Source organism: Daktulosphaira vitifoliae, unplaced genomic scaffold (assembly GCF_025091365.1).
Source record: "Daktulosphaira vitifoliae isolate Bord-2020 unplaced genomic scaffold, ASM2509136v1 Scaffold_3, whole genome shotgun sequence".
NCBI lineage: Eukaryota > Metazoa > Arthropoda > Insecta > Hemiptera > Phylloxeridae > Daktulosphaira > Daktulosphaira vitifoliae.
In genome coordinates this window covers 22,842,729-22,863,849 of record NW_026099574.1, presented here as the reverse complement: position 1 = coordinate 22,863,849, position 21,121 = coordinate 22,842,729, and the positions used below count along the sequence as shown (strand labels likewise).

Below are 21,121 nucleotides of genomic sequence, written 5' to 3'. Positions count from 1 at the left end.
TACTCCTAATTATTATTATGTTACTAATTATAATACATTATATAATATTAATATTATACAGAATGGTCTAGTTGGTTTTAAACAACTTTATTAACATTTGATCCAGTTAATAATTTTCGCAGATTAAAAAAAAATAATAATAAATACATTTCTACTCTCTAATAATAATATAATAAATATTTAACAAATTTTTAAATATTTTTGTAATATATTAAAAATAGCTTATCTTGTAAATAATTTGGAAATAAATTTATCATCTATTTTTAGTAGATAACTTATTGTAGAATTTTTAAATTTCTAAAAATTAGAATATTTCTTTATCTATTCTACGGTATCAAACGATGAATATGTTTTTATAAAAAGAACAAAAATAAAAGGACTTTATTTTCACACTATTATTCTTGTTAGTGTAAAAATTTTTCTATGAAAATATCGCTTAGTTAGATACTAAAAATTAATGGAAATAATGACTTATAGTATTATCAAAATAGTATATAAACATAAGTATTCCTTTGGGGTATAAATATTTCATGTACATAAATGTCGTTATAAATATTTTAGTATTGAAATATAATTAAAATGAAAATAAACCAAAAAAAAATAAAAGTTATGGATATTTCAATGGAAAAAAAAGTTTTATAACAAATGAAAATAGATTTTCACAATGCTATGAAGTTAAGTGTAAATGAAGGAATCCTAAGTCAACGTTTACTTACCTTATTGTTTTGAATACATTTGTAATTAATTTCCACCCACTCTATTGTTTGTTTAATAAGTCAAATGGTTTCACATGCAAAATTCTATTATTATGTTTCTCTTGTATATTTCAAAATCATTAGAGTGAAAACTATAATCAATTTAATTGATTGTCAGATATCATTTGAATAGCAATCAAAATAGTTTAAACTATTGGTAAAATACCATGAAAGATGTGTATCATATAAAATTTAATAACAAAAAAATATATTTAAGCATTGTACTTTTAAATTTTTCAGAGTCATTTTGGACTAGTAAATACATAAAAGTTTGAAAATATACTTATACACATTGATAATATTCATGAGTATTTACCATCAGATATTTCAATACAGATTTACGAAGGCGCATAATATTTTTGTTATTAAAATTTTTATTGAAATGGCAAAAAGATTTACGTTCTTGATTAATAATGATTATATTTCTCATGACTTTCTAGTGTTTATGTGTGAAAGTAAAATACAAATGTTTTATATCTATATTTATCAGTTTTAAATATATGTAAGAAAATGAATAAGAAATTAAGAGGGTCTAAAGCATAGTACTTATGTCTTGAAAAATGTCTGATGACCAATCTTATTCGTTTGTTTAGCCAAAACGCGTGTACAGCTTAGTATAAAATATTCTGTAAAATTATGCGCATACTGAATATTTTCAACATTTTGCGATTAGAGTAGAATACCTAATGAAGTAATGATCTTTGAAATGTAAGTATACTTCATCTACCATTATGCTTCAGCATGAACACCAAAGATTATTAATCGAACATTCAAAAGCTTTTAAACAATATGTAAAAACTAATCGTTGAAGATTAAACTGTCACTCGCTCCTGTTATGATAATTTAAATAATCCATTGTGATTGAAAAACACTTTTATTTCTTTTTGATACTTAACATGCACATGATAAAGTTCACTTAAAAAAGTATGTACTACATTTTGATAGTCAGTGTAATACAGGAATAACTAGGTATAGAGGTAGATAATTTATTGAAAATGGTTTAGATAGGATGAAGTCCAGAGTAGCTGCCAAATTCTATATAATAGCGTCGAGTCTTGAAACAAGACAGTCTTAATAGTTATACTTTCTTTTTAATTAAATGAGTTTTTTTTAAGACAATTGCTGTGTCCTCTAAAAAGAAGTTTTTTTTAAGCGAATGTACTACAGAACAGGTAGTTAGTACGTCGCCAGAAAAAGGGATGGAGACTCTAGTTTATGAAAAAAGTCATTGAATTTATTAAAATACATATAAATTATAACTAGAACTTGAAATTCCCTGCAGATCATCATTGTTTCCTTCGTTTAATATCTTTGTTATATATTTTTTATTGTTAATTTATTGTATACAGAGTAATTCTCAGAAATTCAACAGTCAAGTTTACAATCGGATAAAATAACTATACTAATATCCTAAATAAATTACATAAATGTAAATAAAATTATTTTTATTTGACAAAGTTCATTCGATTAATATTGTTATTAAGATATAAAATAGATATAAAAAAACACGAAAAATTACACTAATAGTACTAAAATTTAATAAACCTAAATAAATTGTTTTTTATTTTAATTGTAGTTTAATAATAATTTACTTTTCTTTAAAGTTAAGACAAGTGTTATTTATATATAAAAGTCATCTACGACATTCAAATCCAAATAAAACCACCAATTTAGTGTAAATAGTATAACAGGGATTTTAAAATACAATCGCATCATAAATACTATTTAATACAAAGATTAAAATAGTTTAGTAAAAGATAGCTATAGGATTTTATTACATTTTCTTAGCAAAATATATCTATACTTTGATTTAATTGTGCTTAAAATTGCATTAAAATCCAATATGTTTAATTATCTGAAAATATTTATGCTGGGTTGACGTTAAGTATCTCTATTATTTAATAATTTATTTTATAACCAAACTTTATCTAGTGCTTTATGAAATAAATTAGGAAAGTTATTTGTTTTTTTTTTTTTTTTAATATTTACTGGGTATTAATAATGTTGATATTCAGCAAATATATTTAATAAAAGTTTTACAAAAAAGTGTATGTTAAATTTAATATAAAAAATAATTTTTAGTTATTTATAAAAGCTATTAAGTTACAAACAATATTTAAGAATTGAAAATGTGAAATCATGATTTTTAATGAAATAAATAAAAAAACGGAATCCTAATTAAATATTTAGTAACTCATATCTGTTATAATTATTGGTACAATTAGCGATATATTCTATTTTAGACATTAACACAGTGTTTTTCTTTTTACTCTATAATGTAATAACTGAAAATCAATTTATTATTTTACAAATGTACAGCTAAACAAACAAAACAATTTCAATTATACACTGTGCTGTTAGCCGGCTTTTTAAATCATTTAAATATTTAGTGCAGCTAAATAAATAATGATGTGTTTAAATCAACTCATTTGTTACTATGAGCTTTTCAAGTTAAATGACCTTATAGAAAAGTTAATCCTTATTTTATTCTATATTTTGAAGTAATAAAAGAAAATTGTTAACCACTAGATAAAGATTTGTAATATTAGTCCGGTTAGTTTTTATTAAATTTGTGCTATAATCTCAGGCTGGTCCTTATTTTTCAATTTCAGCTTTGTCTAATAAAGACCACTTTGTAAAGTTGTCATATACTGCAAATGATATTTCTAGCCCTGTTTCAGATGGTATCAAAGGGACTCCAATAAACTGTTTTAAATCTGGGTCGGTTACAATTGCTGGTATACGATTTACTTTATCTGGTCCAGTCAAATCAGGTAGTAATTTTTTTCTTAAAAAAAAATAAACTTTACTTTATCTGCGTTTTTCTTCCGAAAATACTGCCGAATATTTTTAATTTGTGTTCTATTTAAAATGTAATTTTAAATTTTGATTGATAGATACGCTATTCAGATATATATAGATAGTACATGAATGGCATCAGTGTTTATTTTGCATTTATCTAATGCAGCTGATAATGTAAACGTAATTAACTAGATTATACTAAAAGGACCAGGTTAAAGTTCTTCTGTCATTATATTTTCATTGGTGAACTCTTCATCATGGTCAAACCAATATCTTTTTAGCTTCGCATTGCAGCTCAAAAAGAAAAATTTTAATTTAGCTCTAGTAAATTACTTAAAATAATTTTGCGTACAAATACAAAGCGTTTAAAGAAGACATGACAAAATCAGTAACATTTCATCCGATAATAATTTCGCTATAATTTTTTTTAACGATTTTTATACTATTATACTACATTAAAATCATATTTTTTATAATTTGTTTTTAATAAGAAAAAAAATAGAAATAAAAATTTATAATTTTTTGAAATTTTAAAACAGTCATTTTGTATACAAAATTTAAAAAGTGTTTTATAGAAAACACTTTAATGGGTCGATAGTAACTTTAAGATGATTATTTGCTGACTTACAAGTACTTTAATACAATGATGGTGTGTACAGCTTATACTGTTGTATCGCATAAAAAATACTTTTAACGTAGTCCAAACTGTCTATTCGTCTATCCGTATAGCTGTCACACACCACGGGATCATTGTCATAATTCACATCTTCATCATTTCGACCCATACACACAGTCTATTTCTCATCGCCATTATTTATCATTTGTTTAATCTACTTAACACAACTAAATCTTTAGTTGTTCGTTTTACTTTACTTGTATTACATTTTTTATATTTTGCTCGGTGCCGCCACTTCGCCGGTCATTTTAATAATAAGGGCTCCTTTCATTTAAATACTTATTGAAGGAAGAACTCTTCATATATTTGTTCTGTTATCTATTTAATTATCGTCTACACGTCAATTATTGAACGTACGATTAGATGGCATCCATCCAGGTAACTCCTCTAATTCGTTATTCTAGTGAACGTAATCAGGATTATGACAAAACGGAAATATAATGCGGTGCACAACTAACTGCCCTATGGTCTACCAGCTTCATATGAAATAGTATACATATTGTACTTAGTAATAGATAATAATTATTTCGGTTAACTATCGACAAAGAACTAGGGGAGGTTGAGAAAATATGATACCTTTAAGCTGAAATAAAAATGTATTTACCATAAAAGCGTAAATAAAAATACTCCTTGGATATAATATGACCAATTGGCAAATATCTAACTAATTAATATTAATTATTTTAAGAAATGATAATATGATAAGAAATAACGCATACGGATAATTATTCTTATGCGTCTATATATGTATGTGAGAATAATTAAAATAAATTTAATGGATATATTATTTTTGTATGATCAGTTTTATGACATTTATACAAAGTATCTCCCATGCTTATTATTAATAGATTCTATTGAAACAATTACAATTTAATCAACCTTTAAATCATCATTATTTGTATAGTCAGGTAAGTGTCCTGGCGGTAATAGGCATAGGTTTTAGTAACATAGGATAATACATATCCATGACACATTAAAGTTCGAATCCGTCATGTTGTCTCCGTACTACTTTTGTTGGTTATTTTTATTTAATAATAGGTGATTTATTATAGTTTGCAAAATCGCCTAGCTGATATTGGAACGTCTCTGTGACATCCCTTTGATGACCTATAGAAGTCACTTTGCCCAATCCTTTTATGGGATATTAAGGATCGCATAGAAGTCTCAGCGACTACCAAAGGCACTAGAATGTAACATTACACCTCCCAAGGCGATTTCACTGATACATCTCTGAGATGAATTTTTGCACATTGGGTTAGTTCGTATTTCTGCAAACAAAGTTATTTGCAAATATAAAATATTATGTATTAGAAAACTCAAATGCTTAAGTTATGTTTGTAAAAATCATAAAACTAAAAGAAATGCCTCCAATTCCATTTTACTTGTAAAGCAAAGTCATTGTTTTTTTTTTTTTAAAGATGAATAGAATGTATATGTTTACCAGAATCTTTTACTGCAGTACATTTTATGATCTTCCCTAACTGGCTTGAATAATAAAATAAAAAACATGCATAACACGTTTTGAAAATATAAGCATAGTTCACTTTATTTTAAATTGTACGTGATGTTGCTGTAAAGAGTCAAAAAAAAAAAAGTAAATTCATATATTATTTTTACTACACAACTGAACATTAATTATCATTAAGTAACTATATTAAAAACCTTAATTTACAAATTGTTAAAAATTACAATAAAATATAAAGTATACGGTTTTAATTATTTTTGTCAATGGTATCGTAAATGTTTAAATCAAAGAGTTTAATATTATTTTATTATTCACATAGATTATAAAAATCAGAATCGCTTATAATCTAGTAACATGTAGATGTTTTTTATTGTACAATAAGAGGGAAACGTAAAATAATTTATTAGCATAAGTAATATAAAAACCGTAAATGGTTCAAATAAAATACTAAGGGAAAAATCTAATTTTTATTTTGTTTTTTTAATATATATTTAGCAAAATATATAAAATTAGAAGCAGTAAGAATTTTTATTCGTCGCTTTTGAATGGAGTTTAAAATCAAAGCGTTTGTTATTTTGTTTCTGTACTATAAAAGTTTCTCCCACAACAAATTTCACAATCATGAACATTACCCTTTCATGTATTAGTTTTAACGGCCGTATCATGTTACAGTAATTGTATTCGTTTTCAGAATAATCACACGAGACTTCAATATTTCCATCTTTAATAAACCAACAGATTATTGATACACTTATCAAAATATACATTATATTTTGATAGATGGAAAATTAAACCTTTAATAGGAATCTCTATTTTTGGTATAACATGGTAGAAAAAAAATGTTGTTTATAACAATATTTATTATTTGATAAACCGTTTTTCTGCTGATAATTTACTTCTTAACATAAACTAGTCGTCATTTCTTCATGCTGTCACATAAATAAATTTTTATTGACAATTCTTATTATCACATCTGTCACTTAAGCCAGTAAGAATAAATACTGATACAAATTTATGGCCCATTAAAACAGATAATAATCGCTTATGGTATTATGAAAAATAAATTAATGATCAATTTCTATTTTAAATCTAATTTTGTAACAAAAATTGTTTATGGGATAAAAAATGGTATAAAGAAAATATTGCCAAAAAAAAAATGTTGTTTCTCTCATATAATCAAACTAAAAATAGAGGTTACCATTTAAGTAAATTAAAGTTTAGGTTATCATCCCCGAAGGGATGTAAAGAAGATATTTAGCTACATAGAGTTTTTTTAATCAAACAATAATTTCCATTACAAAACTAAAAATATTAAATAGCTTCTGAAAAAATAAGTGTCTCAACCTTATCTTATTGATCTCTCTGTATATTATTATTATTATTATTATTACTATTATTATTTATATTATGTCTACATAAAATTTTAAACCATTAACTATAAAAAATACCTTAGTAAATTCCACAATATTATCATTAGAGTGGATTGGGATAATTTAAATTCATTTTTTTAGATAATTGTGCATGTTTTTATTTCAAACTTACATTTAGTATAATATCAACTAATATAAAGATCAAAACTTTTCAATCTAATATAAAATTTGTTTAATATTCTAAGAGAAGAATTGATTTTACAGTTATCTAATTAATTTATATTTAACCCACTTCATACTAATATAGAGGTAAAAATTTTTCATTTATTTATTTAACAATAATATCCTCAGGAGAATAAAAAAATTATCAAGCGAACAAATATTTTATTGATTTAACAAACAAATGTTTTTGACTCTATTTTATTCTTTGGTGTATAGGTTTTGTATTTAATATACATTTTTCATTTAACTATTTAGTATATTTCATATACTAGTTTCACATTTTTTATACCAAATCCAAGAAAAGATTTTGAATAGCGCAATTAAAATGTATTTTCTTATTAAAACTTACTTAATTACTTGACTAAAATAATCGTTATAAAGATCTATTAAACCGTCAGAACTCCTGTTGTTTTAAATTAAAGTCTTCACAATGGCCACAGTTGAAGCTTTACATAATATAAATTAAAAGACTTTTAAAACAAACAAAAATATTGTTGATTAATCTTTTTCTTTTTATTTTTATAACTAAAATTAAAATTTCACTTCTAAATTTATCTTAAGTTTATAATTTTTTAATATTTATGATGTTTAAAAAAAATATATTGTAATATTAACATTAAAATTATGAAAAACAAAGGTATTTTTAAAAATAAGATCTATAAACAGCATTATAAAATAAAATAGTCATGAGTACTTATGTGTTATAATACATACACCATTCATTATTCAGTAGTCTATATGTTATTATCTATTAGTCATCAATATAAAAAAATATTATTCATGTTAATACTTTAAACTATTCCGAGAAACATGTTAAAAATACTTTGATATAAATCTACTGTAGTAATTATAAGAAATTCTTTAGTTGTGACAAATTATCTATTTAAGTAAAATAATATGTAATAAATAACACAAATTGAGTAATAAACAGATAATAGTAAAAGGTCGTGACACTTCTTGTATATATAGATGAATTAAATTAAATATAAAAGGGCATAAAAATTGTCAATCTCTCTCACTACTTTTTCACCTTAAGAACTTTCAACGAATGCAAGAAGTGACTTGACAAAATACTATTTTACATAGAAAATTGAAGTATAATCATTTTTTTAACATTAGTCTTGATATTATTAAGGTAAATTCATATTCTACAAAATATCCATAAGGATTAAAGTTAAATATAATGAGTACATAAATTAAGTAAAAAATAAAGTGATCTCTAGAATAAAATATTGTCTAAATAAATAAAGAGAATCAATAACGTTTGTACAAAGTTAGCCAGCCTATTCTAATCTTTGAGTGGGTTACCTGTGTAGTCAATACCAATAAAGACTCTCTTGCGATTCCTATACTACTCGAGGTATTTATTGACTCGACTCACAGTCAGCTCAAGCCAAACTGGTACCAGTGGCGTTGTTGATGATCTATGTGTGATAATTAATCATAAAAATTTCTATTTCAAATTATTATTATATTAATAAATTTTCAAACATCACATTGCTTTTCTATATTTTACATCTCCTCATAAACCCTCGTACTCATATCCCGAGAGCAAATTATATTTATCATTTTTTTTATTCAATAAATATTATTGTAACTCAATTATTTTCATGCTCATATAAAACCAACAAATAAGAATAATTTTAATAAATTATTCTTTAATCATATTAATAAAAATTTATCGTTTTAATTAATTTCCTTTTTTTTTGAGTTACTATATATGTAATGGCTTAATTTTCAAAATGTATTTCACAACTTATATTGTATGATTAAATTAGTTTGAAACTTAAAATATTGTAGAAATTCGTGTATATATTGTTAAAACATAACAAAATATGTTTAATATTTCAGTTAATTAAAACATATCATAATATTAAATTGACTATTAATTATGGATAGGAGTTTAATTATGAAATATACAATGGAGATATAGAAAATATATGATGTCTAATAATAGTTATTATAAAATTATTAAGTTTTTTTCTTAGTATTAATTTAAATACTGTTTTTTATTTTATTTTTATATTTAGCTCAAAATATTTTTAAAATTATGATTTAAAGTAAAAGAAAAGTAGCTCATACAATAAATATTTCGGGTAGGGGAGTATCGCAATTCGAATTCAGTTACTACAAATTATTTGCATAATTGTAATACTTTTATATGATCCTATAAATTAGTATGTGTTATGACATTGTATAAACAGCAAAACAAAACTATTGTGTTATATTTTTTTAAATATTTGTATTTTTGTTAGATATTTTACAAAATATTTTACTTAAAAAAAACTTCCCATTTAAATGTTTTTTATATACTAGATACTATACTATTATACTATGGAATCTTGAATCATATTTTTCTTTAGAAAGTAAACGAATGTGACACTTGTTCTTTCGTTGTACTGTCATAGGATGAAATCGCTTTTCAGGATATACGTTGTTTACATTTTCAGTCCATTTCGTGCCCTTTAAATAAATATACACCATTTTTCATAGCGGTCTACTTTTTATGTTTACCACGACCACTACGCCACCGCAAGTTTTTCAAAAAACACTTTTCAACATTCGTTTTAAATAAGCTAAACATTAGGAGGAAAAATCTTATCCACATTGCAAGTTTATTTAATGGAAAATGCCTTTTAATTTACAATATATGTTTACAAAATATTGTAAACATTTTACAAAAAAAACACATAATCTGTAGTTAAATAACATTTTTTTTTTTTTTTGCTGTACGTTCAATTAACAATTTACTCAAATAATTATTTACAAAAACATGTTGTCCACAACCAAAATAGTTCTAAAATTACGCATACTATAATCAAGAATCGTAAGTCGATATTTTTAATGGAAATAGTGAAAGTATTTACATTCAAACTTTTACAAAAACAAATAAATTTACATTTCCAACGTGTATTAATGTATACATGTATAAAAATACATTACTGATGTCACGAATTGTATTATTCAGTGTTATTTATGTTTGCTATCAAGTAACTTGAAAGTCAAATCGTAAATATTTTTGAAACAATTGATATGGTAATTCCATTGTTAAATGTTCAAATGAAATACACGTTGATGCAATCTGAAAGATTAACTAAATCCATGCAATTTTTTTACGAATAGAATTGAATACATTTGTTTTCACAATTGTTTAACTTAGGACAATGGTAATCAAAATAGATTTATTTTTTATAATGCCCTCATTATAACCATAATGTAAATAAATATCTTTTATTTACTTGGAATTAAGAACCTCTTGTTCATTAAAAATGATTTTTTGTGTGTAGTTAAAAATAAATTTGTTGGGTCCCGCTTATTTTATTTTACATTTTTGTTCAGTAACATTTTTTTTTGTCATCTATTATTTCTAAATAAATAATTTTAGCCATTTGTAAACGTATAACATTATTATACAGACTGATTCAGTCATTACTTTTTCAGACATTAGTGTATAGTATAGTTTTGTCGTTATGAAGTTTATTGCGCGTGAATTACAAGGCTTTTGAAAGTATTCTAAGAAATTTTATTTTGAATGGTTAGTAATTTATTTTATTACTAAATTATTGCAACAAAGAAAAATAAACATTAAACGTACTTCAATATTTAATTATAAAATGTACTTTTTATTGTAAAAGTTGAAGATATAAAATAATACTCATATATGGTTTTATCAAGTGTTTTATGAATGTCTGTATTTTTAATGTAAACCGGCGTAAAATATAGGCAATTTCACACCATGAGTGAAATGTTTCGGTGAAATTGTCTATCTATACCTACCACTTAAATCATTAAGATTTATATGTTGAACAGTACAATACACAGTGATTGTCTTTGATTGATTTGACTTATGCAAAAGCTTTAAAAATAAAAAACCTAATATAATTTTATCTTTTTAGAAGTTAATAGTATACTACGTTCTATATTTTTCAAAAAAATGTTTTATCATAACTGTCCTCGAACTTCTTTAAAATTGTATTCACTTTTGTTTTTTAAATGGAAACATATATTTTAACCAGTCGAAAAGTAAGAAAATGACTGTCTGATAACAACTTTTAAACCAGTATTTTAAAAGATGTTAGCATTTTTATACCATAGCAAGAGGAGTTGCGCGGTTCATAAATGTTAGAGATAAAAATAAATAGACCCGTATTTCACATCTAGTCTTTATATTAAAGTGTAAATAAATTCCAAAAGATTAGCTAAAAATTTGTTAATGACCAATTTTTTTCTATGTTAGATTATTTTCTTACTTGTAAATTGGTTAAACATATGTAAACATATGTGTTTCCATTTAAAAAATTAAAGTTGATACAGTTTTAAGGAGAAAGAAAATTTAATGATAATTATAGAATGTAGGATACTATTAATTAAAAATATATTATATATGTTTTATTTAATAAAGAGGTAGTCACTTTGTACCCCTTAAGAAATTTTGGATTATTATACATTGTTCTAATATACTTAGTAATTTAAAAAAAATTGTAATGTAAAATATTTTAAAGAGAAATTAATCTGATGATCCCCTAATGTATGCTCTTAGATAATTATCAGGTTAGTTTGTTTTAGTAAATTAGCTAATTAAACTAATTATAACCAATTTTTATTAAAAAATCTTCCTAGTATTCCCTAATTTAAATAATGCTTACAATTTAAAATACTTTACATTTGTAATTTTTTTTTAACAGTTGCAATAAAAATTCGTTTTGTTTATTTATTTGCATTCAAGTTAGAACGTTGCGGCATAAAACATCAAAATTAAATTGTTCTTCTAAAAGAGTTATAAGTAAAAATTAAAACTAACATGTGTTAATTTAAATAATTTTTGAAAAAATTTGTATTTGTTTGGTTAATATGCAAAGTATATTGTATTTAAAAATATTTCCATAAAAAGTTCACAAAAACTATATTTTTTTTAATTCAAAAAGATCATCTTGCCTCAAGCGTCAACTTGCTTTCTTTTACTTAAAACTTAAAATCTTATAACGAATACTTTTTTTACAGATAAAACTTTTTTCTTTTTATCAATTCTCTAAAAAAACGTTTTTTTTCAGGATTATGTTTTTAAAACACAATTTTATGGTAATTATTGCTAGATTACTGTAGCTAATTTATAATTAATAACAATACATTAAAATATTGATTTTATTGTAAATTTTCTAAATTTGAGTACTTTTCATCATAGCTATTAAATAAGTATCAATTTTTAAACCTCTTTGCACATTTAGTTATCTTTGTTTAAATCTATTCAATTGTCAAATTTACTATCATTATACAAAAACAATTTTAACTTAAATTTGTTGTTATTATTTATTAATTAAAAAATAAATAATATATTCCTTTTTACTGGCTTCACACATAATATTTTAAATATACTAGCAATTAGAATATTAGTAAATTCATTAAAATATTTATTTGAAACAAATTAAAGCTCAAACAATAGCTTTGGATTGTGTTAAAACACATCTGTGACTGCTCACTAATTGTCCATAAAAAACAGCGTTGTTAGGTTCCACAAAGAATTTAATGAATCTATTCAAATATCAATTAGTAAAAGTTTCTAATGGAACGAAAAATGATATTTTTGCTACTAAAAGAAACATCTGTTGTGAAATGGTATTTATTTTATTTTACAAATATAAAAATTTATTTGTTTACAATTTGCTAACAAAAGAAACAAATTATAGTTTTTTAAGTTTGACAATAACAAAAATGTATAGAAATATTCATATAAAAATAAACATATTAACTGTAATTTTCTGTGTAGTATGTGAATGAGCTGAGTATTAATAGTAGACGTTTATGTTCTGACCTTAATTCCATTTGTTTCAGTGATGTCGTGATTATTTGATTCGGACGCGAATATATTTGACTGTCGTGCACATTTTTTCAGGGTTCTCTATTATAGTTCAATAATGAATCCATATATGCATTATGAAATTCATATAGTTTCTTTAATTAATATTAAAGAGAAGAAAAAATGCGTTGTTCATTAAAACATAACCAATAACCCGTTATTATTTCTTATCACTCCTCTGATCCATGACAACACCTCACCAGCGGCTCCATCACAAAAATGTATTATCCACCTTATCTAGTTACCTTATTTAAATGTATTATTACAGTTACTTGAATCAAATTATTTGCATCGTAAAAACCTTAAGAATAAAAATCGGTTCAACTTAAACTATTATTTTTTATGTAAAATATTTGATAAATTCTAATATTTAGTGTATTTATAAAATATACAAATAATACAAAAATTTAATCAAATTATCCATAAAATAATTTATTTTATTTCTTATTGTTTCATTTTCTTTAAATTATAAACTAGTTTTAAACATAATTTCAATATATATATATATATACTTTATCTTAATATACTGATACGTTTTTGATTTGTCATTTATATAACATAAAATATATTATTCTAAAGTAAGAGATAGGTTATTTTATTTATTCAAAATAAACTATTTAAGCGATTTAAGTGAGTGTGTAAAACAACTTTGACTTTGAGATAAAAAATTGTATTCGTTTAATTTATTTTTTGTTAATGAAGAAATGTTTTTTCGTTTGTACAATTAACATTTTGAATAGGAAAGTAGTCTAAAATAATAAAATTTTAAAAAATAAAAATAATTTGGGTACATTTGAGTTAAATCATTTTAAAGTAACAAAATTTTCAAATATATAATTTTTTTTAAATACATATATAATTTTTAAATATTAATGAACATCAATATTAATAAGTATTATCATTAATGTTAATGTGTTTAAAAATAACAAATGTATGTTTAGTAATATAAAGCTCGTCTGTCTTATTTTAGTTTTTTTACATAATAAATAATTAAGGTTATTACATATATTGATGTTAATCTGATAATTATATATAAAGTTATAACTTCTAACTCTAAGAGTTTTATTGTTGTAATAATCAATTCTCCAAAAACTATTAAGAAATTAAATTAAAAAAATTTAAGATTTTTTTAGTAAATACGTTTCTTTGATCCTACACCGAAAATATACTCCTTGATAATTTAATAAATAAGATGACCATTTTTGACACTTATAAAAAGATGTACAACTTCTTTATGGAATTTTTTAATTGTGCCAAAAAATTCTTAAATGGAACGCTAAAATTCCAATCTTATATGTCATGTGAACACACATTTTAATTTTGAATTCTTACGAGTAATTAACAATGAAAAATACATATGGTTTATTAATATTTTATACAGAAGTATGGAATTATTTTAATTATTATAAAAATAATCAAAGTTACCAATTTCTTCATTTATAGCATAATTTATAAGTACTTTATAAAAAAAAAGAATAATATATTTAATTCAAAATTAGACGATTGGGGTATGCGACTATGTACAAATCTTGTAAACTATAAATAGTCTTAATAAGCATTAAAAAATAATAATTTTTTGTGTCCATTTAAAAACGCGATCAAGAATTTTTCTTTACATATTTAATTTAAAAAAAAGAATATTGCATAAAGTTACTTTTAAAATTAATTATGCAGCATTGTTAATAAACTTATCAACACAAAAGTGACTTGGCAGCAGTGTGTTAGGGGCTGATAATATTAATTATGTTTTAACCAACACTCTAAATTACTCAAATTATATAGGGTACTTACTTAAAGTTAATTAGTAAGTTATCTTTAGTTTTTATAATTTAAATTTTTGTTAATTTAATGATATTCTGTTGTACAATAAACAACTTGTAAAACTTAAGAGAAAGTATCCTTTTTTAAACTTCAACATGATAATAATTGCAATGAACTATTATAACTTTTCGTTATAATTATAATTTTCCTACCAAGAATCTTATAATTTATAATGTTATTCTCATTTCTATACCTAAGGGTTACGAAGAATATGATTGGGGAAAATTAGTGATAAAAATAAAAGCACCCTCTCCTTATTTCTAGCTATTATATTAAACTATTATAATTTCTGAAAAACTGGTCTAAAATTTGCTATAGACATTTTCTTAATTAAATTATTTCCTATTTTATAAACTAGTTAAATATGTATGTCACCACTTAAAGAAATAAAGTTGTCCCTCCTTTAAAATTATAAGGTATGATACTAAAAAGTTCTAGTAGATGATAAATCAAGAATTATATGTAATTAAAAGAATTAAAAAGTTATTTTGCGAGTAATCAAGTGGTTTATAATAAACCTGTATATATATAAGTGTGAGTGTATATATGTGCTTTTGAAAAATACAAATCAAGATTTCTCACACCAAAATAAATCAGATATAACTATCTATGTTCAAAAATGTAACAAATCCTTTTTAAGATTTGTTTCTCTTTTTGGCACTTATCCTTCCTAAAATACTAACCAAAATAAACCGTAAAAGCTTACTTTTTGTTCTTTTTTACCTGAAATGTAAGAGAAAACATTTGCTAGGATAAAACTTACACGTTCAAAAACAAAGTTGAAACTAATATGATCGTTTTTGTAAAAAAATAAAACAATGTTATTTTATAACTACTAAAAAATTGTTTTAAAACATACACCAATTTTTTATAAAAAAATAAAATTTATATTTCATATATATTTGATCAGTTCAATTAAAACGCAAATTGCATACACGTATTATCAAATTTATTATTTTAAATCATATAGAACTCACTGAACATATATAAATTTAAGACGTCCTAATATGTTTTTTATTGATGAAAATAATATTCAACAAAAATTTAATAATAACTCAAATAAACATATTTCATAATGTGTTCACTATGAAGTTCTTAAACGTATTTTTGTTACAAAATAACTGCTAAAATATTCGCTGCCGTATTAAAAAAAAAATAATAAAAGTAAATAAAACTAATGAATAGTAGGTAGTAATTCTTGGAAGTTTATTTTCAAATACATATATTTATGTAAATAAACGTATACATGACTATATTGAAAAAAAATTAAAAATCAAGACTGGGAAAATAGTATAGTTATGATAAAACATATCTAACGATTTTCTTTTGCATGCTATTTATCATATTTTTATAAACTGTTAAAAAATTATAAATAGTAATAAAATATTATTAAAGTAAAATTTTGTCCAATTTCCAAATAACTTTATACATAATCACAAAAATTATTCGTACTCGGTAAAAATGTATTGTCATAATTTATTTGGTTATTGAACTACTAATTCAATGGGCAAGATAACTCCATTTAAATGGAGTGGTATCAAATGATATATAGCTTAAGTTAAGTAACAAACGAACTAGTTGCTGCTCTCTTAATCAGTAGTTAAAAAAAAACAAAAAATCATTAACAAAATACGGCTTCTAATTTCTTAAGGAAAGTTTTATTATATGCTTTATGTCAGATTTAGGTTAACTTACTCAAGTTAATCCTTAATATAAATTATTAGAGTATAACAAATTTCCTTTAAAGTTTAGTAAAGTTTATATAAACAGCACTGTACCAGTTAAGTGTTCAATCTTAAAATATTCTTTAACCCTATACTTGGAGAGTAAAATTCTTAATCGTATTTCTTAATCTACAAGACTCGATATATTTTAGTAAGTTGTAATTCTAACAGATATTGTTCATTATCTTTATAGTTCTAGTATATTACGTTTTAATGAAGCAATAATGTAAATCGTCAAATATATTAACAACGTCTCCCTGCGAAGTGCGCTTTAAACTTTGCAAAATTAAAAAGTTCATTAAAGAAATTCCGAAATAGATCAGAAAAAGCAAAATGATTTTAAAATTAGTAAATGTTAATAACTAGCTATAATAAAATGATTTATTTATGTTTAAGCGATTTAAAGTACAAATATTAAATATATTTGAATCATACACTAACATTTTAATTTATGACTGTAGTAGTACACAATGAACGGTACACAAGTACATGTACTACAATGTTATTGTCGAGAAGGTAAAAATTCAGCTGTGGACACACAAGTTTAGTGTAGATAATATAATGTTAACACACGCAGTTATGATGAAGCCGTAAGTAGTCTACGAATCTGCGTGTGGCATAAATAAAACACAATTTTTGTGGAAAATTAAAATGAGTCAGTACATTGTTAATAGGTAAATTTTTTCATACAATGAAAACTAGAATTCTTAAATTTGGTAATCGCGATACTTGTCTATCAATGTGCAATCAAGCGTTTTTTAAATTATAAATTATATGATATTTTTTCGTGATATTAAATTAGTGAATTGTATTGTATACTTAATGTAGTTCTAAACAAATATCAAAAGATTAAATAGTGAAAACATTTACTTAAAAGTAGGTTCGGCACTTCATACAATTATAAAATCCGTTTGGACCATCTCTGAGACACTCAATCTATGAAAATTCATTATAAGTTATACAATAATAAACTAAAATCTTTTTTTTTTTGTTCTGAGGAGTGATCCTCTATACTTCCACAAAACTGAAATCCTAATAAATATAAATTTATTAATATTCAAAAAACAAAATCTATTAGATATTTATTTATTATTGATGTATTCGGAATGACCTAAATAAACTTTATAGGCATATAGAAACGATTTCATTTCGAGGATGTCTTAACGAAAATGTGTTACTTTTCTATGCAATACTTTCAACTTTAGCATCATAGGAAAGACTGAAAGAATGTCGGGCACAGCAAAATACCGGTTACCCGATTTTTTTCTAAACTAAAACACTAGATAAGACTCGGGTTACATAGCGAGATAATCATTATTATTATTACGTAAAATATAATGATTAGTGATAATATAATAATTTTATTTTACCAAAACAACGTTTTCATTTTTTCGTTAACGACCTCTTTAAAATTCCATGATTTTCGACTCAATTTTTATACAATTATTTCTTACATGTGTATAAGTGGTTCTAAATTTTGGGAAGAATCGACTATTGTTTTAAAAATGATGATACATGGCTTTATTTAATGGAATAAATAAATATTGGTTATTGTTTAATGAATTCTAATGGGCTAATACCATCCATAATGAATTATTATCTTAAATTTATCCTACAAAAAAAATTTTAATTTAATAAAATTATAATCTTGACGTAAAGCTTAAAAAGAACTTAAGAATTAAATAAAATAAATTTGAAGGGGTTGGGTGTTTGTTTGAGCTACTACTTTTATTGTATTAATAATATCATTATTCGGAATATGAGTACAAGGGACTGTAAGAAAGATAAAAGACGATAGAAAAATAAAGTGATCTTTATTCTAATAATATGAGATTTATTATGATTAATTGTCAATTTATTAATATCGATAATGCCACGAGTTTTGACGGTTATCAATGAGCGGTGGGATTGAGTCACCTCGTGTGTCTACCCAAAGTGGTATGGTGACTATACATATGAACCTCCAACTTAATTACTGAAATAGACACGTATCAACAAAATAACTCTACCAAGTAATTCTGTACAAACATTATTGATTTATTAAATTTACACGGTATATTTATTATAATTGATGATCACTTGAATTTTCTGTACGCCTACTTAATCTACGTACTCATGAAATTTAATTCTAAACCTTATTGTATTTTTGGTGAAATTATTAGTTTCCTGCTATGATATTTTTAATGGCACGCTGAAATGAATAAATATTGTGTTCTTGTATAAATATATTTGTAGAGACGGCGGATCACTTGTCACATATATTTTGTTATGAAAGTGTGGAATGATTGGGAGTAGTGAGTGCCTCTGTGAATAACTGACCGCATCTGAGCTAGTGAGAGCATTCTGACCACCATCAGAGTGACATCTAAGCCAGAATGCTCATTATTTTGGGCTTTTATATTAATTTTGATGGTATTTCAAAGGCAAGAAGTGATCACTGACGCTACTATTATTTCTTTATTAAATATAATTTATTAAAATTTCGTCAATAATGATCTACATTTCATAATGTTCTATCGTTTGTTCTATAAAATCTTACATATTATGTATTACCTCATGTTTAACACATTACTATTACATATTGTTTATTATTTCCTGTTTGTTTTATATAATTAATATATGCTTTTTTCTACAAAATTTCATTAGTATATTTAAACATATAATATATATATATATATATATATATATATATCTTATTTTTATTGGTATACATATCATTTTTTGTGATTGATTAATTGAAGTCTTAAGTAATACATTAATATGACATTAATGATTAACTTTGTGTATCATGACACATCACATTAATGATTTATTTTTTATTTAGAGGTTCCAAAATATTTAAACAAAAAACTTTTAAATTGCATAAATATGATTCTGGGTATTTTTTGTATTTTTATGGCTTCTCAATGTTGTTTGAATTTTAATGACTTCTTAATTTATAATTTCTTTTTTAAAAATTCAAAGTAATAATTTTCCTCGAAAAATGCCCAAGTGTTGTAGATGCCATTGTAAAATTTGTTGTTAAAAATATTTTATAGGATTACTGAAAATTCGACTAAATTTGGCAGTAAGGTTTGTTTGTTTCTAAATTCAATTGTAAATCGTTTGTAAACACGAAAACATAATATTGGATAATTAATATATTGTTTTTTCCTTGCATAAAAAAAAAAATTCAACTTATAACTTAAATACCAATTTCTATTTGCTATTAATGACTATGATCATTTTGGATGTTAGAGATTATATGTCAGTTTTATTTGTAATCATTTGGTTTAGTTATTTGATGTTATTACACTATTGTTTAATACATTTGTGTTACCTTTATTATTTAAACTTATAACACAGTGGCATATTTACCTCAGCCGCACATCACGTTATCAACCTAAATGAAAGTGTATCTGAACCATAAGTCCGCGGTGGCCTTGTGGTGAGGTTTGTCTCTTCCATGTCTTGGGTCGCGGCTTCTAATCCCGTACAGTGCGACTTTTTTCACACGATTTTCCGTACACTTTCTATGAGCGGCTGTCATTCCCGGCAGCTGTGTTACTTAGTTTTAAGATATTACAGTACTTGAACTCCCTGGGAATTTATAAAAATAATTTCTATTCCAATTTGTGTAATTGATACTATATTCAAATTTCCAAACAGAATATATGAAAATGACATTAGTATTGTATAATTATCAATAGTTGGGTAACACAGCAAATGTTATGTTCATCGCAAACTAATTTGATTATTCTCACAAGTTGAACTGTTTCTAAATTGCTAACTTTATTTTATTATATGTTATAATTAGATATTATGATATTGAATTGCAAAATTACTAGATTCAATAAACTTTGACATTATTTTCAGTAAAAAAATCTGGTTATACAGTTGTTTATTTATTAATATGCTCATTAAAACTTACTCAGTGCTTACTGGATTTTTCTCCATTAATGAGGTAAGAATACGCTTTTATTTTTCATTTTATTTTGGCTCATTATTTTTTAAATAATTTCAAATCTTACTATTCATACTTAATATATATTTTTTGATAGTTTGTCTAACTAAAAAAAAAATAAAACTAATTTATGATTACTTTATACTACAATTTACATACGATGAAAAAAATTTCACACATTTTTTTAAGTTAAAATAACAATTTAAATCTTAATCACAATAGTTAATACTATTTTATCAAAAATAATTGATTTTATATTATTTTATTGAAAAAACTTACACAATAATTATGGAAAAAAAATTGTTATAACGATTATAAGTGAAATAGAAGTATGAATAAATATTAATGTTTGTATTTACTGGATGTTTAATAAGCAAGGAAAAGGGTTTCCAATAATCCTAATATTCGTAATAACTGACCTTTAGCCTATTAAACTGAACACCATGTAAAAATAACAAACAAAATATATGCTATATACGATTTATAAAC

At 23.6% G+C, this 21,121-nt stretch overlaps 1 protein-coding gene across 1 annotated transcript in view; it reads left to right on the top strand.

Moving 5' to 3' along the window:
* The window catches only part of LOC126903082 (dopamine receptor 1-like), a 131,715-nt gene that overhangs the window by 67,654 nt on the left and 42,940 nt on the right, over window positions 1-21,121 (top strand). The gene's annotated exons all lie outside the window — the stretch shown is intronic.